Source organism: Pelobates fuscus, chromosome 2, assembly GCF_036172605.1.
Source record: "Pelobates fuscus isolate aPelFus1 chromosome 2, aPelFus1.pri, whole genome shotgun sequence".
NCBI classification, from domain to species: Eukaryota; Metazoa; Chordata; class Amphibia; order Anura; family Pelobatidae; genus Pelobates; species Pelobates fuscus.
In genome coordinates, this window is record NC_086318.1 from 228977820 (window position 1) to 228985055 (window position 7236).

The 7236-nt window shown below is 36.8% G+C and overlaps 1 protein-coding gene across 2 annotated transcripts in view; it reads right to left on the reverse strand.

Moving 5' to 3' along the window:
• SLC18B1 (solute carrier family 18 member B1) overlaps positions 1-6760 on the reverse strand; it is a 118354-nt gene extending 111594 nt beyond the window's left edge. For both annotated transcript variants that reach the window (XM_063441186.1, XM_063441185.1), the window contains exon 1: positions 6719-6760. The gene's annotated coding sequence lies outside the window, so the exon portion shown is untranslated. The remainder of the gene's footprint in view (positions 1-6718) is intronic.
• Between the last annotated feature and the right edge of the window lie 476 nt (positions 6761-7236).

A 7236-nucleotide genomic window follows, 5' to 3' on the forward strand; every position in this document is an offset into this window, starting at 1 on the left:
TTCCAACTTTGAAATGGACATCTAATATATGTGTCCCTGTGACTTCCCCCAAAAAACAGAAAATCCGGTACATGGGGGTACCGTTATATTCAGGAGACAATGTTAAAAAAAATTTGTGAGGCTTTGTTGCAATAACTCATACCAGGAATAAGAAATGTCCTGTGAAAAGTGAGTTCATGTGTGGAAAAAAGCACAAATAAAACTATTACCGCTATGTGGGGCCTTCATTTCTGATAAAGTGGTTAGATCAAACATCTTAAAATGCACCATTTGAAATACTCTGGGTTGCCTACTTTTGAAAATGGTATGCCATAATAGTGGAAATGTTATTACCCAGGCTGCCATGCTCTCTCAAAGGCGAAATAGGCCCAGGAATTAACCTTGTAAAATTTCCAACTTTGAAATGGACATCTAATATATGTGTCCCTGTGACTTCCCCCAAAAAACAGAAAATCCGGTACATGGGGGTACCGTTATATTCAGGAGACAATGTTAAAAAAAATTTGTGAGGCTTTGTTGCAATAACTCATACCAGGAATAAGAAATGTCCTGTGAAAAGTGAGTTCATGTGTGGAAAAAAGCACAAATAAAACTATTACCGCTATGTGGGGCCTTCATTTCTGATAAAGTGGTTAGATCAAACATCTTAAAATGCACCATTTGAAATACTCTGGGTTGCCTACTTTTGAAAATGGTATGCCATAATAGTGGAAATGTTATTACCCAGGCTGCCATGCTCTCTCAAAGGCGAAATAGGCCCAGGAATTAACCTTGTAAAATTTCCAACTTTGAAATGGACATCTAATATATGTGTCCCTGTGACTTCCCCCAAAAAACAGAAAATCCGGTACATGGGGGTACCGTTATATTCAGGAGACAATGTTAAAAAAAATTTGTGAGGCTTTGTTGCAATAACTCATACCAGGAATAAGAAATGTCCTGTGAAAAGTGAGTTCATGTGTGGAAAAAAGCACAAATAAAACTATTACCGCTATGTGGGGCCTTCATTTCTGATAAAGTGGTTAGATCAAACATCTTAAAATGCACCATTTGAAATACTCTGGGTTGCCTACTTTTGAAAATGGTATGCCATAATAGTGGAAATGTTATTACCCAGGCTGCCATGCTCTCTCAAAGGCGAAATAGGCCCAGGAATTAACCTTGTAAAATTTCCAACTTTGAAATGGACATCTAATATATGTGTCCCTGTAACTTTCCAAAACCCCATAAAACCTATACATGGGGGGTACCATATCGCTCGTGAGACATCACTGAACAGAACTAGGAGTGTTTCAGGGCAGTAAACTATATACTAACAATAATATTCTCAGTAAAAGTACAGTTTTTATGTGAAAAACGCAAAAAAAAACACGGAACACTAACTTTGGCTAGCATTTGTGCCCAAATGGCTACTACAAAAGACTGGCCATACCCAATTTTGAATACCCTGGGATGTCTACTTTTTCAAATGGTATGCCATTAAGGGGTAATTTTCATTTCTTGGCTGCCATACGGTCTCAAAGGCAGCCTAGACACAGCAAACTAATCTGACAAATTCCATTGTGAAAAAGCATAAATGGATAAGCCTTATATATGACCCTGTAACTTTTGAAAACCCCATAAAACCTATACATGGGGGGTACCGTGGCGCTCGTCAGACATCACTGAACAGATCTGGGAGTGTTTCAGGGCAGTAAACTATATACTGTTGTTAATATTATCAGTAAAAGTACAGTTTTTATGTGGAAAATGGAAAAAAAAAAACTAACATTAACTTTGGCTAGCATTTGTGCCCAAGTGGCTACTACAAACGATTGACCATACCCCATTTTGAATACCTTGGGATGTCTACTTTTTCAAATGTATGCCATTAAGGGGTAATTTTCATTTCTTGGCTGCCATACGGTCTCAAAGGCAGCCTAGACACAGCAAACTAATCTGACAAATTCCATTGTGAAAAAGCATAAATGGATAAGCCTTATATATGACCCTGTAACTTTTGAAAACCCCATAAAACCTATACATGGGGGGTACCGTGGCACTCGTCAGACATCACTGAACAGAACTGGGAGTGTTTCAGGGCAGTAAACTATATACTGATGTTAATATTATCAGTAAAAGTACAGTTTTTATGTGAAAAACGCAAAAAAAAACACGGAACACTAACTTTGGCTAGCCTTTGTGCCCAAGTGGCTACTACAAAAGACTGGCCATACCCCATTTTGAAAACCTTGGGATGTCTACTTTTTCAAATGGTATGCCATTAAGGGGTAATTTTCATTTCTTGGCTGCCATACGGTCTCAAAGGCAGCCTAGACACAGCAAACTAATCTGACAAATTCCATTGTGAAAAAGCATAAATGGATAAGCCTTATATATGACCCTGTAACTTTTGAAAACCCCATAAAACCTATACATGGGGGGTACCGTGCCGCTCGTGAGACATCACTGAACAGAACTGGGAGTGTTTCAGGGCAGTAAACTATATACTGATGTTAATATTATCAGTAAAAGTACAGTTTTTATGTGAAAAACGCAAAAAAAAACACGGAACACTAACTTTGGCTAGCCTTTGTGCCCAAGTGGCTACTACAAAAGACTGGCCATACCCCATTTTGAAAACCTTGGGATGTCTACTTTTTCAAATGGTATGCCATTAAGGGGTAATTTTCATTTCTTGGCTGCCATACGGTCTCAAAGGCAGCCTAGACACAGCAAACTAATCTGACAAATTCCATTGTGAAAAAGCATAAATGGATAAGCCTTATATATGACCCTGTAACTTTTGAAAACCCCATAAAACCTATACATGGGGGGTACCGTGGCGCTCGTCAGACATCACTGAACAGAACTGGGAGTGTTTCAGGGCAGTAAACTATATACTGATGTTAATATTATCAGTAAAAGTACAGTTTTTATGTGAAAAACGCAAAAAAAAACACGGAACACTAACTTTGGCTAGCCTTTGTGCCCAAGTGGCTACTACAAAAGACTGGCCATACCCCATTTTGAATACCTTGGGATGTCTACTTTTTCAAATGGTATGCCATTAAGGGGTAATTTTCATTTCTTGGCTGCCATACGGTCTCAAAGGCAGCCTAGACACAGCAAACTAATCTGATAAATTCCATTGTGAAAAAGCATAAATGGATAAGCCGTATATATGACCCTGTAACTTAAAAAAAAAACATAAAACCTATACATGGGGGGTACCGTGGCGCTCGTGAGACATCACTGAACAGAACTGGGAGTGTTTCAGGGCAGTAAACTATATACTGATGTTAATATTATCAGTAAAAGTACAGTTTTTATGTGAAAAACGCAAAAAAAAACACGGAACACTAACTTTGGCTAGCATTTGTGCCCAAGTGGCTACTACAAAAGACTGTCCATACCCCATTTTGAATACCTTAGGATGTCTACTTTTTCAAATGGTATGCCATTAAGGGGTAATTTTCATTTCTTGGCTTCCATACGGTCTCAAAGGCAGCCTAGACACAGCAAACCAATATGACAAATTTAATTGTGAAAAAGCATTTATGGATAAGCCGTAAATATGACCCTTTAACTTTGAAAAACCCCATAAAACCTATACATGGGGGGTACCGTGGCGCTTGTGAGACATCACTGAATAGAACTAGGAGTGTTTCAGGGCAGTTAACTATACACTGACAATAATATTATCAGTAAAAGTACAGTTTTTATTTGAAAAATGGAAAAAAAAAAAACGAACACTAACTTTGGCTAGCGTTTTTGCCCAAGTGGCTACTACAAAAGACTGGGCATACCCCATTTTGAATACCCTGGGATGTCTACTTTTTCAAATGGTATGTCATGATGGGGTAACTTACATTTCCTGGCTGCCATACGGACAACCTAGGCCCAGCAAACCAATCTGTGAAATTTCTATGTAAAAAATAAATAAATAGACAAGACGTATATTTGACCCTGTAACTTTCCAAAACACCATAAAACCTATACATGGGGGTTACTGTTTTACTCATGAGACATTTCTGAATACAAATATGTATATTTTATTGCAGTAAAACCAAACAGTATTGTGACATTAACAGTTAAATTGACATGCAGAAATTGAAAAATATCAAAATTTCTTAATTTTACAAACTTTTTTAGATTTTATTCATAGAAAATGGAGTTCTATATATGAATGTTTGATATGGAATGAAAGCCCTGTTTCCCCTGAACAAACCGATATATAATAAGTGTGGGTGCACTTAGTATGAAAGAGGTAAATTATAGTTGAACAGACATAGAGCCAAATTCTGTGGTTTGTTTACGTTTTGTTTTGATCACAACTTGTACATTTGGCTCCGTCCTTAAGGGGTTAAATATTTTAAAATATTTATTTATTTAGCTAAGGTGGGTAGAAGTTAGTGGGGAAATTGGGGGATTTACAGTTAGGCTAGTTAGGGGTTAAAAGTAAAAAAAAAAAACAATAAAAAGTGAAAAAAACTTTTGAAAAGTTTAAACAAAGTTTTAAAATAGTCAAATAAGTTGTTAAAAGCTAAATAAAACTTTTTAAAAGTAAAAAAAAAAAACTTTTAAAAAGTAAGAAAAAAAATAAAAAGGGGGAAAATGCGTATTACCGCTACACTTGGTACAGGCTAGCAAAAAAATTATACCACGGTAAGGTTTCAAATATGCCTTTTGAAATACCCTGGGATGTCTTCTTTAAGAAATAGTATGCTTTTATGGGATAGTTGGAATATATAGCCTGCTAAAAAACTTCAAAGTGGGGTAACAACACAGCGTAAAAATTCAAAGTTTGACAAAACCTGCAATGGCTGTGTCTGAAATGTGCCCCTTCAACGTCCCCATATAACTGGCAATGGTACATACGGGGGTATTGCTGTACTCAGACAACATAGCTGAGCAACATGTAAAGTATTATAAAGCCGTAGCACACATAAGGTTTGCAAAATATACAGTACAAACTCACTGTGTGTCAAAAAGCTTTTTACCACGGCACTTGATACAAGCTAACGGAAAAATTATCCCATGCTAAGGTTCAAAATTTGCCATTTGAAATACCCTTGGGCGTCTTCTTTAAGAAATAGTATGCGTTTTTGGGGTAGTTGGAAAAGGCAGCCTGCTAACATATCTAAAAATAGAATACGGACCCATTAAAACTCTCCATGTAAATTCACACTTAAAAACCTTAACTTATCACATCTCTTTCACAGCACTGTAACTTCACAAAATAGTGTCTGGGTCATACATTGGGCATATTGTTTTACTCAGAAGAGGTAACTGAGCATACTTAGGGGGAATTTATGACAGTGGCACTTATCAAATGTAAGAAATACCCAGCGAAAATGCAACATGTATGTAAAAAAATTAAAAAAAAATTTCTCACCACAAAATTTCAAATAAATTGGTGAAAGCATGGTGGCAAGTTAAGGTATAATATATGCCTAATAACATACCCTGGAGTGTCTGCTTTCTCAAATGGAAGGCCTTTATGGGGTTATTTGAACAGTCAAATGGCTATAATGCCACAAATTCACACATATGACCATCTATAAAAAATTCCAACTATAGAAACTGAAATAGCATGGTCTCCTATATGGCACTGTAGCTTCACAGAATAGGGGCAAAGGTATACAATGGGGGTATCGTTGTACTCAGCAGATGTAGATGAACACAATATGGGGTTCTGTACAGGGATAGCACACACTAGGTTTACGAAATACACATTACAAAAACCTTGTTATATGTGAATATGCAAAAATAGAGAAAAAACACAATTTTACTCCAATATTTAGCAGAGATTGGCGGTGAAATGGCTACGCAAAAAGTGTCAAACTAACCTTAGGTAAATAGCCTGTGATGTCTACTTTATATAAATATATACTTTTGTGTGGCAATTTTGTTTCCTGTAATGGATATTAAACTTCCAAGACAAACATACCAACTTCTAAAATTGTTTCACATTGAAATTTTATTTTAGACCTTGTAGTTTGTGACCTGTAACTTTCACATATTATGTACTTTGTAAATCAAGACACATAAATGAATTGATTTTGAATTACTTTTCCTAAGCTGGACATATTATGCACACATTATTATTGCCAAAACGTGGGGAAAAAGGCGTGTTTTTTGTTTTTTCCACATTATTTTGCATTTTTTTTGTAATAAATGAGAATTTATACATGTATAGGTCACATCAAATTAATGCCCTATTTGTTGTCTAAAAAACAGTATATAATATGTGTTGGTACAATAAATTAGAGAGATGCAAATTGCAGTTGAACACAAACAGCAAAAAATGCAAAAAATTGCTTGTGTCCTTAAGGGTATGTCCAGCTTCTGAAGCTGTGTCCTTAAGGGGTTAAGGAGTTAATTAATCTGATTTCCATCCACTTCTATTGTTCTGCTCTAAAACGTTCATTCAACACACGTCACATTTCAATAAAGGGACAAAATATAAACATTTGGTAACATCAGCCAAACAAGAACAACCAAGGAAGGGAAGAAGAATATAAAGCAGAGTGAGTCTCTGACAAGTAAACTAAGCGAGCTAAGCCTTCATGTGGGACAAGCTGTAATAGAATCCATCTCTCCCTCCCTGTAAAAAGTCACAGATTCATTGTAAACTATCAGTCTTCAGAACCCTTTCAAACCATTTTCTCTCATTTGATGAAACTAACATTAAGTACAAATCTATAACTTTACTTTTAAGACATCTCTCACTTACTTTGTTACAGCCTTCTCTCTCCGTCTCCAGTGATTATGAAACACACCTCCTTGCACTGTGCTGTCCCTCCTCCACAAGGAACACAGTGTGCCTCCATGTGACCATGCTGTCTGGTCACATGGAGCTAAGCGGCAGGAGTTCTGCCTCTGTTGCTTTTCTTTATTTACAAAACTGACACAGTAGCATGGAAATAAAATTACACAGCGAAGCCTTCGTTCATTTATGTGTATGAAAGAGTTTCCCAGGACCAACAGGGATGGACTGTTGCAGCAAGTCATTTTCTAAAGAAAGCCTCTATTGGTAATGTTACAGGGACTCTCCATGGCAGGCATTCTGATTACTCGGTTGCGCTGAGGTGGTTATGGTGCCTGGAGTTTCTTCATTGTTTAACCATTTTCGAACCATCACAGATGCTGACACCCTCAGTGAATTGTTTGGTATAATATACAGAGAATAATGCACAGGTCACCTCTGCAAAGCACATACATGTCCTAACTGCTCGATATTTGTGAGTTAAA